Genomic DNA, 18031 nt, shown 5'->3' on the forward strand with positions numbered 1-18031 from the left:
TTCAAATGCTCAAGAAATGCAGTCAGCATCAGGAACTCTGGTATTATTTTGTTCTTCCTGACAGATAACATGATCTTGACCAGGCGAGGGAAAGGGGGTGGAGGTGGTGGAAAATAAAAAGGGCGGGGGGAGGAGGATCCCACATCCTTAAAGGAAATTCTCAAGCTGGGAAGACGCACAACTTTTGCATGGCAAGTTGAGACTGGCTCTCCTGGGAGTTCCCTTTTCAAAGGAGGGGGAGGGGGAAGCAGAGATCTCCTCTGGCTGGGGGAGGCAGCTGCTTTGCACTCGGAAGCCCTGCCTCTTCCCTCCCCCTCTCTTTCTGTCTGCACAGTGCACCTCTCTCTCTCTCACACACACACACACACAGAGCCCATCATTCTCTGGAACTGGATCTTCTGGTTCAGCCTCCCTCCCTAGGACGCGCTGGGGGATCCGATGACATCACTGGCTGAGCTCTCCCCTCTCTCTCCTTGTAACTTCTGTTCTGGGAAGTGGTGCCAGGAATAACCCAGTCTGTCTGCAGCTCCGAGAGGCTCCCTCCTCCGGAAAAAAACTGCGGCTTCTCCGGCCTCTCTCTCGCCCTGATTTTATTCTCATTTTAAATCAAGCTCCACCATTTAAAGCGAGAAAGAGAGCGAGGAAGCCCGAGAGCAATGGTCTATCCTACTACAAGTCAATGAACCAGACGCCCCTTGGCTGCCGGGATATCTCGATCTGTCTCTATATAAAGCAATGCCGCGGGCCACCTCGCTCCAGGCACCACCTTAGCAAAGGCGCAACAAGAGCCCCCCAGCGGAACCAACAACAACAAGGGCACCAGGAGGGGTTTCCTCCTTCCGGCTCGGTGACTTTCCAGGTGAGCAGCAGCAGCTGCTGCAAGGACCCCTCCCCCTCTTAGCCCCCCCTCCCCGCCCCTGTCACAGGCACCAGCTGACAGCCGCTTTGAGCTGGTGCTGGGGCGGGGGGGGAGACACTCGTTGAATGGCGATTTATTTATTTATTTTGACTGTAGCTGGAAAAGTCCTTGACAAGTTGGGTGTTTTGAGGCGCAGGCTTGCGAGGGTTTCTGGAGCAACTTGCAAGTGCGCTGTGTCACTGGGGGCTGTCTGGCTGCAGCAGGGGTCCATGAAGGACATGTGAAGAATGGGAGGGGGGTATTGAGGGAAACCAGTGGGGCTGTAAACCCATCCGAGCGGTAAGTCGCCTCGAGGCGTGCTGAGCTTGTTGCGATCATCGGCCCGTTTTCCTCGGATGCTGGGAACCGTTCCCCTCTAATTGCACTGGGGGGGAGGTCTTTGTTAGTGGCCCGCTGTTAGGAAATGTGGGGAATACCCAGCATGTAAGTGTATGCAGATTAGGAGCAGGCTGCCTTGCGTAATCTCCTCCTGTGGCGAAGAATGGGCATGGTTACTAAGGAGAGACACGCAGGAGGGGACACGGCTGCTCGGCTCTCACGCTGGGCTCCCGATGGCAAGGTGGGGGGTGGGAGTGGGACGCAGACGCTCCGTGGAGGGGCAGGGGGTTGCATGGAAGAGGGGGGTTGCCGCTGGAATGATCCCAGGGGCTGGACGGTGGCTTGGTGGACGCTTCAGCTGGCTGTCGCGGCTGACTTGTCCTTGTGCGTATATGGGGGGGTGGGGTGGGGGGTGGGAGCGCGTGTGCGCCCCGGGCTGGAGGTGGCGGGGGCTGGATGCGTGTGCGGGGCTGTGCTGCGCTCTGCGCCTTGATGCCTGTTCCCTGAAGTGGGTGGAACGTTGGCCCGTTCCGGGAATGTTCCATGACGTGTAAAAGCCACAGGAAGGGGGTTAACAAGGGGCTCTGCCTGCTGCTGCCATCAAAGCAGATGTGCTCGCTCTGCTTTTGCACATTCTAAACAGACCATTGTTCCCTTGGGGGAGGGAGGCTGGAAGTCAGCTTGCAAGGGGAGGGGGAGCGGCGGCTGTCACTGCAGAAATGAATTTATTATATAACTGGTGTCTATGGTCTGGCTGCATCTGATTATGTAACAGGCACATCCATGTTTGTTATATGTGAGACCCCACCTTGAAACATCTACGCTGCAATGTATGTGTACGGGGGGAGTCTTAATGTGCAACCAGATATTAGTCCTTCAGGGAGCTCTGTGCTGTGAAGGAGGAAGGACGGGATATTCTTCAAGTTGTTTCTCACAGTTTTCCTTGGAATATATTACCTCTGTAATTATGGGGAAATAATATTCGGAGGTTTGGAGGGGAAATCCCAGGTTTAGTTTGGCTAGTATTACTTCACATTTACTGTCTGGGGTTCTTTACATTTTCAAAGTGCTTCACAAACATTCACCATTCCCTGCTTACAACATCCCTGAGAAATAGGTACAGTAAATGTTATTATCCCCATTTTACAAATGAGAACCTGAAGCAGAGAGGAAGGAGCTGCTATTTCTGTTCTGTTTAATATACTTAGGATCTATTATTCTGCAGAATATGTAGAATAATCATTTTAGTGCAACTGATATAATAAAAAGCCTCATCTAGCAAGGCCTAAGCCTATCTTCATGGGTTTGTTTCCATTATTTCCATTACAATGGTAATGTGAATTGTTCAGTTTTCTTATTGTTCCCTTGTGCTACTGGAATCTAATTCAGTTTTGCCCTCACATAAATGATTATGCTATGGGGGGGGGGGGGGGAAAGGGCCTGACTCTAATTTGCCACAGAACTCAATATTTTTCTAATCTATTGACTGGAATATTCAAAGTATTATTTTATTTCTATTATATCAAGAAAAATTATACTAATCAAGAAGGCTAAAAACTTGAAATATTAATCAGGTCCTTACAGTAAGAAGTTTTAATTAAAAATTTAGGTGAAACTCTTGGAAAATGCCATTCAGCTCCATTTCTTTCAACAATTTCTGTTCTTGTCTTCTTTTGAGATAGAACAAGTTTAAGTATTAGAATTTGGATAATTACATGCCTCACTAGTGGTAGTCAAAGTTGTGTGCACAAAGAGTCAAGGATACTAATTTTTTAATACCTTGATCTTATAATGAATCTGTGTTGTGGTTTATGATGGAGGGAGTAAATAAATTGGCCTGCAAAGGAGAAAACAAATAATCATTATTGAATTAAGCTCTTTGGGCAGACCCCATCATTTACATCAGCATCTAGCATAAGGAGACTCTGATCCAGATTTTGGTTCTGGTGCTACTGTAGGGTAAAGTAAATAATAATAGTTATTAAATTGAAAGAACAAGTGGTCTACCAACGAACAAAAGCAGAGAATGGGCCCAACTCTTAACTATTTATTCCGGCTAAACTCCCATTGACTTCAACAGGAATCTAATCTTTAGATTAATGTAAGGACATGGTATTGAGTCATATGTATTTTGATAATGAAAATGACATGTAAACATGTTAGCTTAACACAACTAAGGTGCCAGATTCTTTGCCTACTATGTTTGCAGTATACAAACATACATCATCACTTCCACATTATCTTACAGAGTCCTTTACAATTATATTTTAAATTTCTCTTCGTCTTTGAGGTTAGGAGTCGCTTCTGAAACTTTGGGAATTGGAAGATCTGATATCTTCCACATGGTTTCTGTTGTTTTGCCTAATGTAAAAAAAAAAAACCTGTTAACAATGAAAATGCAGATTATTTATCACACAGAGCTGATTTTTGCACTTAGGTTTTTATTTTTATTCCTGTAAACGAACTCTAGGTTGATTTGGTTTTCACCTGTGTAAATGATATTGATGTGCTACAAAATCAACATATCATTAATTTTGACATCGCTGATGAAATCTTCCCAAGTGTTTAACATCATGAAATATACATTTTTAAAGCATTTACTGATGGTTATCAAAAGTGACAGGAATAAGTTCTGGCTACAGTGACATGTTTCAATTCTGTTGGTATTATGAGGTGAAATGAGAACAGAACTTGGGCTGAAGTAGAAGACATTCAGTCACATATTAACACAACTAAATCCTATTTTATACAAAACTGGTCTCCACAAGGACAGATTTTTAAATTCTCAAGTGACTAGATTTCCTCCTATGTGAGATCTGTTTACAAACCTTCTTGTTACTATGAAGACAAAACAGAGAACCATACGCATTCATGTGGTTCTTGCTGAATAATGGTAGGTGCATATGTCTGCTTGAGTGTTTGGCACTAAATTTGTGTTTAGATTACCGGTGGCACATTCTTTTGTAGCTTTTGGTTTACTGTTTCTAGCTGAACGTATTTATTTTAATAAATCTGTGATGTCACTGTTAATATTTATAGGCTGTGCCTATTGATTTTAAGAAAAGAAAGTTTATTGTATAGCCAAGCTTTCATTTTACCAGGGTTGGTTGGTTATTTATTTATTTATTTATTTTATTAGCAGGAGTGATTGCAAATTGACTTTAAGCAAAAGTGAAAGTGACAAGTACCATATTGGTGTTTTCTTCCTGACTCATTAACAAGGACAATTCTTGATATTAATTTAGAATCTAACCATTTTGGGAATGGCAGCTGGAATATGGAATCTCTGTGTCTGGCAGAAGTGGTTGCTAAATACTGTAATACTTAATACTGTAATTTTCCTTCTTAGGGGAAAATGCCTACTGTTAAATAGTATTACTCTAGGTGGCAAATTGATAAGATTAGCTATGTGAGATGTAAAGTATTGTGAAATAAGGCAGGTCATCAAACTTTCAGACTTCAGTATGTGGGATGGTAGAGTGTTGTAACAAACTGTGGTTCTGTATATTGATGGCTATCAGTCCAGCCCTGGAAGTGGAGGAGTATGGATGACACTTCTTCCACATGATTCTTATTTGAGTTTGCACATGAATTTCAGTTCAAGATAAAACGGTCAGGCCTGCATGCTAACCTTCTACAGTTGGATTGAGTTATGACTTAAATCAGATACATCTTCATGGTAGTGTCCTTGTCAGGATATAGAGGAAAGAATGTTCTATTCAGTCTAATTCACCTCTTCTTTCCAGAAAAAGTGAATATGAAAGTGTAGTTGTATAGGTCCGTTCTCCTCACAAGGGATATGCATAACTGTTATTAAATTTGATGGGTTATAGTCTTTTACAAAATTAAGTACTCCCTCTTGGGAGAATTGAAAGGAAGTGTTGTATGCAGAGACTGCATACCTTTTCTACTCGATTAAGATAGGACAAGTTGCCAGGAGATTTTGTCATTAAAATAATTGATTCTTGCAAGCTTTTAATTTAAAGAGACACGGGCAACTTAATTTTTAACTGATTTTAAAAAATCCTGGTTTTGATAGAAATCCTTTAAATAGTGTATTCTGAATTTAAAAAAAATCACGAATAGTTATGTTAATGATTGTTTTGCTCGCTTGTTTAAGTTTATAAAAGTCTTTTCAGAAAGGAGGAACTGACTATCTGGTACTACAGGGGAAACGGTAAACTGTCTAAAGACACAAACTAAACAATATTTTACACTAATGTCTTTCAGTTATATTAATCTTGGGTGTTACTTTTCATTATGGTAGGTCCGAAATTATCTTAGGGTAATTTCAAACCAGCAGTGTCTCTCTAAAGGATGCAAACAGCAAATAAGAGTCTTGTAGTCTTTCTTTCATCATTGCTGATATTAATATGTTTATTAAGCAATTTTCAGGAATTGTTCTATTTCAACAACATAAAAAAGGAATATTTGATAAGGGCTCCTTTTGTCTTTCTTTAGTGAATTTAGGATTTATGTAAAGTACTGGATTGACAGCCCGAGAGTAAAAATGCCATGCAAGTACAAGTATTACAAGTTTTCCCATGCTAACCTGCCAGTGTACCTTAACTCTGACCTGGAAGGACTGTTAATGGGTTAAAAACATGTTTCTGTCCAACCACATCCATTTTTTGGCTTTTTTACTGAGAGGGCACAAGGCTGCCACCAGTTAGTGCCAATAGTGTCAACATGCACCCCTGTTCATTTGTGAGACCACTAGCTCTGTTTACATATACAATGGAACCACAATAATATCTTTGCAAAATATTCCTTATTCTGTTTTAGATCCCCAAAAACCCTTCCCACAATTATTAAAATGGGTGGGAACATTCTGGCCCGTGTTTCCATGACTCCTAATATGAAGTAATCAGAAGAAATAAAAATATTTAAATAATTATGACTGTCAAGTTGAAATTATGTTAACATTTTTGTTTACTGTGTGATTTAATATTCACCCTCATATATAGCCTAAATATAAGACTGCATGTGGATGCAAGGCCTTAATTTAATTTGCTTCTGATTTGTGCACCTGCAAAAATGTTGAGTTTCTGATCTCATCATACTGCTATAATGAGAGTGGAGTCTGGATAACAACTGTTTATGCCCACCACGTTGTTTGTGCATCTATATTTGTTCATGCTGCTTTGGATGTATATTTTTTTCACGTTTTTCCAGGCACAGAATTGAAGGCATAGTTGAAAGTATGGCCTTTTACTTTTAGTTGATTTCTAAATTTACCATTGTTGAAAGCATTTTTCTATACTTTCTCTAAATGGGCCCCACAGGTAATGTCTATACACATTTTTTTTTTACCCCTTTAACTATATCAGTATAGATAAAATGGTACAGTGCCTGCAAATGTGGATGCAGTTACACTGGTATAAAGGTGCTTATATTGGTACAGTTTATTCTCTTTAATTTACAGGAATAAGCTATATAAGGCCGTGTCTGCACTAGGAGTGTTGTACCAGTGCAAGACTATCAGCATACTATACCAACAAAGCTCTCATATTGTGGATGCAGCTATATTGGCAAAGCTGCGCTTTGTACCAGTTTACTAAAACCACTCCTCATGAGTGAAACAAGCTATATTGATAAAAGCTCAGCTTTGCGGGTCTAGCTGCATTAATGGCTTCTACACTAATGGCTTCTTCCAGAACATCTATGCCAGTAGAAATCACGTCTGTTTTCACCCTTCCAACATAGCTGTGCGACTGTGGTGGCCGAAGTCTGTAGTGTAGACCCGGCCTAAGTTACCTTCATGCTGTTATAACTGTGTCCACACCAATTTAACTGTTGTGTAGATCAAATCTCAGTGCCAGTTCTCGTTTTCCTTAGAATGATATACAAACCATAACTAGCTTAGTATGTTTTAATGACTAGTTATGTGAATATTTTGGGTGTGTTTTACTGCATTTGATTTTTGTTTCTTTAGTAGGAGCTTTATTTAGTTAAAATACTTTTGACAGCCTCTCCATTATAAGAAGTTTATAGTGAATCATAAAATGCCACTTTCCAATATCCAAAAAACATCAGCCCCTCAAAAAGGAATTATAAAAATATTTCAGTTCCTGAGCACTATCTGTTTTAAAATACAAGTTCACTTGAGTACAACCGTGGTAGATGGTACTGTACCTATATTATATTGGCATTGGCAGAAATCTTTCTGGTTTATATGAGCTGCCAAAGAAAGAAAGGTTGTACATTGTTTTTTGAAAGGTGCACTTTAATTACTATTTTGACGTAAAAGGAGTCCATGCTTGAATGTTGCAGAAAGTGTTTTTTTAAAACAAGATTATCATAAATTCTATATAAAGAATTACACAGGAAAGAAGCTAGATAATTTGCATTATATAGCTTAGCTTTTTTTTTTAAACAAAGAGCTAAAGGGAATTGAAACTATGATGTCAGCTGACATGTAACAGTAACCCAGTGGTGTTAAATTGAAATAGAAAGGGATTGATCCTGTTCAAACAGAATGCTAAAATTCCTTGTCAGTCTTTCAAAGGAGGATGATCAGGAAGCAAATAATTTCTGTTAATTTGTACTAACTCTTTTTGGTTTAGTGCTTGTTTCAACATATTTTCAGTTAGCCGGAAAATTCTATCAGATATCATATGATCATGTGTTGGAAATTTTATAATAATGTATTTTCTAGCCATTAAGGCTGCAATAATGTTATGGGCCCAATTTTGCAAGCTTGTCATTTCAGACCACATGGTGAAGTCAGTGAGACTTCCATGTGTGATGGACTTGCAGAACTGGGCACAATACTTTCTCTCAAAGTATGTTATGAATAGAGTATGTTGGAGATATTTAACAATCTCAAAGAAATTCCCCATTATATGTTGTGGAAGATGATACTGCCTACAATGTAATAATAGAAAATAACATTTTAAATGTTTTAAAATAGGATTTTTAATAGGCAGTTTTTGCATACAGTAATGTTTATTTTTAGCAGAGACTTTCTGTTTAAAAAAAAAATTAAAGGGACATGATCAGAATTTCTAGATCTTAAAATAAGCCTTTATTGGCAGTGTTATTTTGTCTATTTTACCTTATAAATCTCAATGTTGTCATTATTTTAAATAAAAATCAACTCCTTTCTGCAGTTCCTGGGTTTTGTTTGGAGTTGTTTTAAAACAAAATCAATGTGTGGTGTGTCCCATTGTAAATAAACTGATGCTCCGACATTAGCTGCAGCACTGTTGTAGACATGCACATTAATTTGTATACAATGGGATTATTTGCTAAAATAATGCATTAGGGACTTTAAAAATTGTTAGCTATAAAACTAAATTTACTGTATATCATTTTAATGATGGTATCAAAATAAAACATACTACTAAGTCATGTGCATTTTATTTTTGATTCAGCTCAAATGCAGCACAAAACAAATATGACTTTGTTGGATAGAAATGTCATGGCTGGTAAAGAAACATTTAAAATTGAAATATACTTATTTCTGAAATAATAATTGGGAATACCTTTCTTTGACAGCAAGATGTGATAATAGTTCTAGAGAAAAGCCAATATGCAGTAGAACATATCTTGGTGACAGGTATTAACTGTGTTTATAATATAGTGCAAAGCTTTTTTTAGTGCAGGTCTGCTTGGAAAAGTGACTGATAATATTATGTGTTGTGGAGTTCCATGGTTATTGTCTCTCAATGACTTCCAGTTCAGATGACAAGTAAACGTATTTTTCTAAGTAAAAGTGCTATGAAGTTATCCTGGGATCTGAAAGTCAAATATTTTTTCCTCACAAACATGAACAGTAACGAAGGTTCTACCAAGTGAGCTAGGTCCTGAGTGACACCGGTACAACCCCTGCCCCTTGCCTTCAACTAGTATGATCAGTTGTCACTGACTGACCCCAGAATTGGAACCGAGTAAACAATTGTGTTAATGTTGCATAAAAAAGAATCCATCTCAGTTTCTTTTAGAACTCCAGAGATGCACAGCAAGGAGGAGTAAATAGTAGTGTAAAAATAAAGTTTTGGTGACTAAAATATGCTGATAGAACTCTGAATAAACAAAGGGAACAGATCTATTGAATAAGATGGTGCCAGTTAACACAGTCACTTTTCAGAGCGGAACCACAACCATAATACATTTTATGTGTGAAAATAATTTCTAGCATCTTGGTGCAGTGGATTATTTTGAAATACTGCAGTACTTGTATGTCACCACAATTTATGTGTGAAAACAACCTCAACATAAGATAATCACCCTCACTTTCTGACAAAAGGATGTGATCATTTACATTTGTAAGATCAAAGGCAATTGTTTTTTGTGCCCGGGAGAGACAAAAATGGTTCTTTAAAAAGAAAAATACTACAATGATAGATTCATAGGTGAAACCCTGTCCCTCTTGAAGTAAATGGTAGTTTCACCATTGACTTCAATAGAGCCAGGATTTCAGTATAAATGTTAAGATCAGAAGCCACCATTACAGTAATCTAGTTTGACCTGCATAACAGAGGCCATAAATATGGCAAAGACTCATTTAAACTACATGTGACTTTCGAAGAATGACTTTTTCTTCTACCTGTCAAAGCATTTGGATGTAGACTTTTTCACAGTACTTTGATAAAGAATGGCGCACAAAACATGCAATGTGTTCATTTATTATTTTGTGTCTAATTCTACAGTCCTGATACAGGGGAAAACTCCTAATTAAGTCAATAGGAATTTTACTTACTGTAGGACTGGGCCCCTTCAGATGCAGTTTGTATTGCTTAAAATATAAGTGGTGGACAAGTTATGTTCATTTGACTTCATGATCTACAGCTGATTCCCGACAGTGACTGATAAACATGTTACTAATACATCTGAAGTGATTTGCGATTAACATTAGGATTTTAGTGTGTAATAAAATACCTGACTAGGAAATCGTGGCCTGATGTTAGCAAAGAAAAAACAAAGATCCTGATTTTTTAAAGATAATGTGTTGCCAAATACACTTCTACCCCGATATAACGCTGTCTTCGGGAGCCAAAAAATCTTACCGCATTATAGGTGAAACCGCGGTATATCGAACTTGCTTTGATCCACCGGAGTGCGCGGCCCCGCCCCCCCGGAGCGCTGCTTTACCGCTTTATATCCGAACTCGTGTTATATCGGGTCGCGTTATATCAGGGTAGAGGTGTACTATGTTGCTACCTCCACAGTGAATTAGTTGCAGTGGGGAGGGAGATGAGCTGGAGAGAAGAGCATGAGATCTGTATACATGGATGAAGAAGATCACCACCACCAAGTCACCAGTAGCATCCTATATGTATTTTGCTAGTATTTTGCTGGGGAGTGGGGTGGGGGCACGGGGGCTTGCCCTGTTCCGCCCAGCCAGTGCTCCTGCCAGGGAGCGGGGTCAGGGTGTGGGGGCTTGCCCACTCCCTGACTGGAATGCCAAGTGTGCAGAACGGGGAAGCCCCCATGCCCCAACCCGGTCCCCTGCAGGAGCACTGAGCAGGGGGAGCCAAACGACGTTGTAAGGGAACATTGCAGGACTTTAAAGGAGTATGTTCTCTAATAGGCCAGTGACCTAATAACGAAACAACATTAACCAGGATAACGTTAAGTGAGAAGTTACTGTACCTATGCCAACGGGAGAGCTTCTCCAGTAAGCATAGGTACTCCATTTCCCCGAGAGGCAGTAGCTATGTCATTGACATACCAGGAATTCGGTCGGTATAACTGTGTCGCTAACGGGAGAGGATTTTCCATATCCCATAGCAACGTAGTTGTACCGACATAACTCTGTAGTGTAGACAAAGCCTTAGTCTAATTTCTTGTGGGCAAAACCCACCATCTCAAGTGGCACCCTTGTTGGCAGTTTCAGGAGAGAGGCCAGGCATGGAAATGGAACTACTTTCTTCCTGACTTCAAAATGGGACCTCTGGAATAGGGTTGGGGCACCTTTGCAAGAAAATGTGGGAATGCTTTTCCCTGCTGCTTGACTGTGCTGACTTCAGTCTCTAGCAGTGTGGGTGCTAAATTAACCTGAGGACAAATGCTAATATTCCCAAGCAAAGGCTAATTCTCTGAGGCCAGGGAGGAAACGAATCTTGCCCTACTGCCCTCAGCCTGCAGATATGGTGGTGAGCAGCCTTATAACTGCTACAACACCCAAGGGTCTGTAGTAGTGGTTGGGGCCTTTGCTTATGCCCTCCATGTTGAAGGTGGGGAAGTGGGGTTTAAATTCAGTGAACCTGCACAGCTACTGCCCTGGATTTCTGTCACTCTGCTCCCTAAGCCACACCTCACATTGCAAGGGAGTGGCAGGCAGAGGGCTGAGACATCTTCTTGGTGCACACCTCTCTGTAGCCTGAATGTGACAGATCTGTAAAGTCTTCTTTGCTCATAGTGTGCCCTTAAGAGAAGGAATATCTAATCTACTTTCGATACCTTGTATTCTTAGGAATTAAGAGACAAGCACTGGAGAAAACTGTTACACTTAAATATGTATGGTTGGATGTATGCTGGCTGAGAATGAAGTACAGAGGGGAATATTTGTGCTTGGTGGGTTGTTAATGTTACTGACAATGGGTCATTATTGCCTGCTAGAAGTTATGTTTATCAACACAAGTTTTCCCTATGCCATAAAATCTCCAACATCTGTACGTTTTTATTTTACCCTTTAAAAGCCTTGCCTCAACTGAGGCTTTTATATTTTAGCTGCACAGGTCACGTGAGCTTGTCTCAGCCAGTAGCTGAGCTCCAGCAGAAATCGTTGCCACCATCTTGGATTAATGTAAATGATAACGGTGCTGAATTTTTATTGGTTCAGTACTCAGAGCAAGCATTTGGAAGTTTTTCCATTGACTTATATGGTTTAATTTAGTGATTAATTTAGTAACCAGCAAGAAAGGCAATAATGGAAAACAATTCTGATCACTTGAACTCTGTCTCAGTCAAGTGGCTTGTCTGTCAAACTAAGAGTGTAATAAATAGAGACTGATTGTTTACAGATGCATATACTATAGTATAGAGGGGTCCCATACTTTCCAGCTTGATTACATGGGAATGCCATGTACTGTCACAGTTGAGATGGATGGATCATATCACGGTTTAATTTTCTGCCAGAGAATGCATTTCAACTCCATTGCTTGGACAGATTTTTTTCTGTAGAAAATAAACAGAAATTTCAATAGAAAATTTAGGGTTTTGTTTTTTGTCATATTGTATGGAGCAATATATACACACACGTAGCTAGAATAATTGTATCAAGTCAGTGGTTTCAGATTTACATCTGTGTAACGAGAGCAAAATTTGGCTTATAGTCCTTGCTTTGATCTTATGCCTTTTGATATTCTTTTAAAAACAGTTTAAATCATCCAGCTGTTAATGTGTGAACATCAGCCTCTGCATCCACACGCAGGTGCTCACACGGGGTCATATTCTGTTACAATAGAATAAGGTGCTTTCAGTATGATTTGGGTATTAAAACCTTTAAAGGATTAGGCACAAAAGTTGTGACAGTGGTTTAGAAGATGAGGGAGACCTACATCTCTTCTCCAGGTCATTCATGCTCCCACTTTAGTGATATGTTAACATGATATGTCTGACCCTAGTTTGTCTCAGGTGCCATCATTTCTGAGATGCATCAAATGAGTAATTTTTTGTAAACTCTGATGTTGTTATTCATCATGAAAACAAATAAGAAAATAATGCCTTCAGTAAAGCTGTAAGGTCATACATATTGCTGTGTTGTAAAAGCAAGGATGGAATCTTACATATCCAGCCTTCCATACAAATTACCATAACCAGTGATTAAGCCTAATCAAAACCCAGCAACACTCAACTGAGTCAACCTGCAGCTAAACCTTCCATCTTTACTTCTCCATTTTAGCGTAGTACTTACTGGAAGAACTTTTAATACCCAGGGTGACTGTGTAGAAGAGATAAGGGGAAATCATTCCTTTATCACCAAACAAAAAACACCACCACCACCACAACAAAAAACCCTTGAGATACGAATTTAAAAGATACAACATTGGGCAAAAGAGGTCAAATTATGAATAAATGGAACACATTATGAAGTGATCTGATTATTTGATAAGGATTCTGCCCTGTGTAGGTTGTTGGGTGTTGGAGGCACTCAGTTTTTGACTTTGTACCTTTTTGCACACCCTGAGGTTTGTGTACAACCCACTATAATTGCAGACTGAGTTGTTTGTTATTTTGCTAATAATAGTTATGTTAATGTTTCAGCTAAGGAGTGCCACCTAGTCCTGGTATGATCTCTTAATTGCACAGGGCTCCATGCTCCTGCAGCTTGCATGCAATAGAATGATGAAAAGCAAAGCAGTGCATTACAAGCCAGGTCTCAAAAACCCAAGCAGTGCCCCAAGCCCCTTATTTGGTGTGATACTGTAAGCCAGCAGCAAGCTAACTGGCTGGGAAAGTAGAATAAAGCTTTTAGTCCAAGACCCTTTCTGCAGGGTTGGCTTTATTTAAATAAAGGAAGAGGCAAAACAAAATCGAATAAACACAAAATACCAACCGCCTCAGGCTTTGCTAGCTGGCAATGAAAAGGATGCACCCTTTCCTCTTTATTTGCCCTTCCTAACGACTGCGGTGAGCCCTAAGACTTCCCTGATCCTGAGTCTTGCCTGTCTACTCTTCTGCCTAAGAAGCAGGAAGCCCAATATGTGATTTCCTGCAAGGCACATAACTATGAGCAAGCATGTGGTCTGCAACTGCAGCTCCCAGTTTTAAAGGGCCTAAGGGCTGTAACAGGTGTACTGGGAGGTATGTACATATGCCTCCAAACCAGTGCCCTGTTACCGATACCGTACCCCAGCTAACAAAATCAGCACAAGACAGAGGATCCACAAAACAGCAGCAAACAGCACCAGTTGAGGGGCGGGGGGCAGGGCTACAGAAATATGGGAGGAGTTGGGAAAACCCAGTTTACTATGTATGAAACTGGAAATAAAACATACCTTACTATAGAAAAGACCTAGCAAGTTGCTGCTGCCATATGAACCTTGGCGGTACATTATAAAAATGTGTTAATGACGTTCCAAGAACAGAGGAGCCATTTGAAAATTTTGTGGCAGTAGGGGCTTCATCTCAACCTGTCAAAGAGTTGTACATTTTCACTGACCACTTATGCATATTCTGGCCCCTTATTACATTTGCGGGTATGGTGCTCAACAGCTTACAAAACTGCTCTCTACAGATTTTGGCTCACTTACAATGGCCTTTCATAACCACACCTCTTGTGTTTTGCTACAAAGTGGTTTTCACTTGGAAGAGCTGGTGTGTTACGTAGAAACTTACTATACTTCTGTGTCACTGATTTTATTTGTGCATTCCAGGTCCTCCAGTTTTTTTTTTAAACGGGTGAGGATATATTGCCTATGTACGTAGTCTGGAATCCTTGTGAGATAGTCCAATTATTTATCTGTCTACAAAGCTACTTCAGACTGAAATATTTTTCTCTTCATGCTGTCTGTGCTTTTGGAATGTTTTCTAAGACATTTTGACTCTTTTTAGAATTTTAATTAGCTCAAAATGGTTAAGGAAAAAGAGATGTAATATCCTGAAAGAGACTTTCTAATAAAACGGAAAAGAATAATATAAATATTTCTACACAAAACAATACTCAGTGAAACACAAATTCACTTTTAACTCAGTATCTGGTTTTTCCGTATCTGATCTTTGTTACTTTAATTGATATTGTGTAGTCAGTTTGAGTGAAAATGCTATTCCCATAAGACAAAATATTTATTCTAAATATTATTGTTGCCTAGGCTCTTGTTGAATTCACAAGAAACAGCGACAATTAAGTTGGATTAATTTTTTAAAATATCTGGTATGTTTTCTCATTGTTTCCATGAAAGCGATTTCAGTAAATATTGTAATGATTGCACTTTGTAGTTTAAAATGAGATTACTTGTTTTTGGGACTTGCGAGTTCTAGCTATTTTTCAGATCTGCTCTGTCATGATTAGAAATTTAAAATAAAATGGGAATATGTGATTGAAATTCCAAAGGAGTAGAGCCCTTTCTCCCTACAGTTAGCTCCCTCGCTTTAGTGTCTTATTTTTGTTCATTATAATTTATATTTACACAGTGCTGATATTTATAAAAGATGGTTACTAAAGTGACATCGGGTTTTGCTTTCACTGAGTCTTTCAGCTCCTTGTTTCTTAACGTTTGTAGAATTGTATAAATGTGTACACATGCACACACACGGACAATTTAAACATGCAGCATCACCCCAGAATGCTACATAAATTTAATTTATTTTTCCCATCAAGTCAGTCTTGCCAGCATAATCATTGTAGCAGTTTTCTTCGCAATTTACTATTTTTTCCAGTAACTTCTAAGGACAAAATCCTGTCTTTACTATTTGAAGACATGTTCAGTAAGGGGAGGAGCAGAGTAATGCTGGGAGCAACTCTGGCACCATACCTGTCCTGCTGGCACAGGATAGCATTGCTTAGGGCAGCTGGGTGCGGTGGAGAAGAACATATGTGGTGAGGCATACCTCACTGGTCCCGGAGGGCCCTACCCATCTCTCAGTGAAGTCAGTGGCTTCACTGGGGATGTGAATGGATCTTTATAAAAGAACAGCATGCACTCTCACTTAGTCCCTGCTGTGTACTTGCTGTATACGTTCTGGGAGCCAGGGTCACATCAGAAGCAGGCAGACCACATACCCTTGGTCCCTAATGCACAGCCTTGGAGGTAGCAGTTTCCCTTTTCAGGCCCTATTCAGAAGCTCATCCCAATTTAGCAAAGCATTAAAGCATGTGCTTAAATGCTTTGCTGAATTGGGGCCTTAGTGCTGCCTTAAGTACTATGTTACACTCCTCCCCTCTTCTGTTGCTCTGATGTATGTGTTGTAGAGGAGAAACTCCCTTCTATCCTCTTCTCCCATTAGTGCACTTGAGCATCACAGGCTAGGATTGTCCGAAATATTTAAATATCTGAAATGTAAAAGAACAAAAAGAGAAGAAGTAACACCTTGGCTCATCACTGTGAGGTATATGAATTCACAGTGTGATGCAATCCTCAGGTTTCCACTAGCCAAGGCATTCAAGCAGTAAAATATACTGTAGTTATATCTAGGGCTATGATTTTGTCACGCAGGACATGGTGGCTGTAAAAACGCATTTGGTTAGGCCCCCAAACCGAGTGGCGTTGAGACCTGGTGGACGGGGTTGCAGCACTACTCCGGTTTGGCCAGTCCACCCTTCTGGTCCATCTATGGAGGGACGAATGGGCCAAACCTGAGTTTTGCTGCAACCCCGTACACCAAGGTCACAACACCTGGAGCAGGGAACCAGACCTAATCCCATGGAGCAGGAGCTGCTGCTGTGGGGTTGGAGCAGGGTGGGTTTGCTCTTCAACACAGACCCCTCCCCCCTGAGCCTCATCTTTCAGCACCTTCACTTACGTCAGCATACGCAAGAGTTATGCCAATGACATTATTTGGTGACCTTTCCATGATTTAACTTTTTTTCCCCCTTGCATCTCTGCCATGAAATTTACTAAAAATTTCCATGCCAAAATCATAGCCGTTGTGTATCCCTACCATCTCCTTAGAGAAACATTTACCTGCATCAGCTTTTTGGCATATTTATTTTAAAGAGGTAGAATTATCTGTTGTCCGGTGTGAAGTGGCTCAAAAAGTGAACCAGCTACTTCTTTGTTTTGTTTGTTTACCATGTTCTTCTCATAAAAATGGCAGTAGCGTACTTTTAATTATCTGTTTAGTGGAGCTAATTCCTTTAAGGATGAGTCAGTTCAACTGAAAATCTCAAGATAGTGACTCTTCCATTTGTACTTCTTCAAATATCATTCAGATGGATCCTGAATAATTACAATAAACATATCAACAACTTTTTAAAATTAAATTCCCTGGTTATGCGACATACTACACAGATTTTTTAGGTTTTAAAGGGCAAGAGTATAATTAAGATATTAATAATCTGTAAGACTACTGAATATTTTGCAGGTGAAAATAACTTTGTTTAAAGTATACACAAAATGTTTTGTGAAATCGTCCCTATATATTTGTATAGTTTTTTAACCATTACCAGAGTGAGCTGTTTTAGAATGGACGTGCATGCATTTATTAGCAGCATTTCACAAGAGCCAACAATTTGACCCGATCACAATTTCCATCCATTTATTTGTGTTTCTTAAAGTCTCAAATTTTAAATGAGAAAAAACAAGTCAATAGAATTAATGCACTTTTAAGGTGTAATGATCATATTTTGCTACAAAATGCACTACAAAGAAGAGATGGCATTTTCCCATGTCAGATCTTGCCAAAGATGGTTTAATACTGCTTAGATTATTTGAAGAACTGTAATATATAATTACCTAAAGATTAACTTTCAGGATGTGGATAGCTGTTTGAAAACACTGTTGTTCCTTATTACTTTCTGTCCTTAATAGATATACAGCATAGTGGTAGCTACTTTTCATATTTGCATTCAGTCTAGTCTAGTAGGGCTGTGCTCCATGGCAATTGTTTCAGTGCAATCAGAAGTATAACTCTTGTGTCTTAGATAGTTTTAGTATAACTCTATCTGTCTTAGATACGAAGCTTAAAGTAATGACTCAGGCTTATCAACTTGATTCAGTTCAATACAGTACACTAGGTTGAAATTTCAAGAAAAGCTGATGGGTAGCATTCAGGTCTTTTAGGATGTTTGTGCTCAGTGGAAATTTTCTCACAGCCACTTGATTGAGTGTTCTACTCAGCCTCCCTTTCCCCAAGAAATCATTCCATTTCACAAGTAGCTTGATCATTAATGCCTAGATTCTGGTT

General features: G+C 39.7%; 1 protein-coding gene across 3 annotated transcripts in view; it reads left to right on the top strand.

Moving 5' to 3' along the window:
• Positions 1–328: 328 nt before the first annotated feature.
• Positions 329–18031, top strand: part of HIVEP2 (HIVEP zinc finger 2) — a 162099-nt gene continuing 144396 nt past the window's right edge. For 2 of the 3 annotated variants that reach the window (XM_034765511.1, XM_034765514.1), the window contains exon 1: positions 330–859. The gene's annotated coding sequence lies outside the window, so the exon portion shown is untranslated. Of the gene's footprint in view, positions 860–18031 lie in introns of all 3 variants that reach the window. The other variant, XM_034765516.1, reaches the window with a different exon arrangement.

The sequence above is a fragment of the Trachemys scripta genome, chromosome 3, assembly GCF_013100865.1.
Source record: "Trachemys scripta elegans isolate TJP31775 chromosome 3, CAS_Tse_1.0, whole genome shotgun sequence".
NCBI classification, from domain to species: Eukaryota; Metazoa; Chordata; order Testudines; family Emydidae; genus Trachemys; species Trachemys scripta.